Source organism: Chinchilla lanigera, unplaced genomic scaffold (genome assembly GCF_000276665.1).
Source record: "Chinchilla lanigera isolate Chin_1 unplaced genomic scaffold, ChiLan1.0 scaffold00090, whole genome shotgun sequence".
Lineage (NCBI taxonomy): Eukaryota > Metazoa > Chordata > Mammalia > Rodentia > Chinchillidae > Chinchilla > Chinchilla lanigera.
The window spans coordinates 4,293,466-4,294,779 of NW_004955491.1; positions in this window are offsets into that span (position 1 = coordinate 4,293,466).

Sequence of the window (1,314 nt, forward strand, 5' to 3'; positions counted from 1 at the left end):
CGCTCCCCGTGCTCCGCGGGCAGGGCTCGCCGCAGCCCGCGCTGGGACCTGCGAGGGGCGCCGCCGCGGGGACCCGACTTCCCGGAGCCGCGGACCCCAAGCGCGGTCCGCGATGAGAACCGCTGGGGAGGAGTGAGCTTCCCTTGCCGCGCTGTCGCCTGTGCAGCGCGTTAGGAAGTGGCATTTTTAGTGATCAGAAACGCCGTTGGGGGCCAGCTTGGACCAAGCCAGAAGAAACAGCTAGAGGCGCAGGATGCAAGTTCCCCGGTTGCTTTATCTGGCAGTGAAGTTCAGGGTGCTGCAGACTGGAAACAGGACGCCTCTGTAGGGCAAAATGCCCTTCACCCTTGGAAGGGATCCCAAGGTGGGAGCGCAGACCGGGAATTTTAATTTTAATATGCAGTGCACTTTTGGGTGGGACGTCTAGGGAAATGCTCTCAGTAACAGAAAGACGAAGATTTTTAATGACTATCCGGAATGCTCACCTATCCGGAGACTGTCCCGCCTTCCCTAAGCCATCCAGTTCCTCTTGTTCTGAATTAGTTGAGGGCCGGCAAGTATATGTGAAGCTAAACTAACAGGTACACAGGAAAAGCAGTCGTGTGCCCAAGTAAAAACAAAATTATCTGGTGAATAAATGCAAAAGTAAATGTTAGGCAACTGAGCTACAATTAAGAAAATGTGACAGATTCCAGCTGTCACAGCTAGGTCACCAATACATTCATTTTCCATGGTTAAAAATACTTACATCTAGACCAGCAATTCACAATTGTCTTATTAACCAGCAGTTTAAACTTCAGAAGTTGACTACATATCTCTAAATTGCTATAATAAATTCTTGATGTTGTGTCCTTTAATTTTTTAATATTTGCGTGATTGATTGTGACAGGGTCTTGCTACATAGCTCACGGCTGGCTTTGAAATAACTATGTAACCCAGGCTGGTCTGGAACTCCCAGTCATCCTCCTGCCTCAGCTTCCCAAAGGCTGGGAGTATAATAAACATGTGCCACCACACCCAGCTCCTTTAATATTAAATGTTAATGTAGGCGTGGGGACGAACACCTGTAATCCCAGCACTTGGGAGGCTGAGACAGGAGGATCGTCGACAGCTTGAGGCCAGCCTAAGACACATCGAGACCCTGACTCAAAAAAACAACAACAAACAAGTTAAAACAGGCTTTTTTTAGGAAAAAAAAGTAAATAGCATTAAAAGAGTATCAGCAAGTCAGTGCAACATACAAACAAATGCAAGTGTGAAATGCATCCGAGTTGTTAACATTTAGAGCCAAGGAATACAGTACTGTTGAATCAA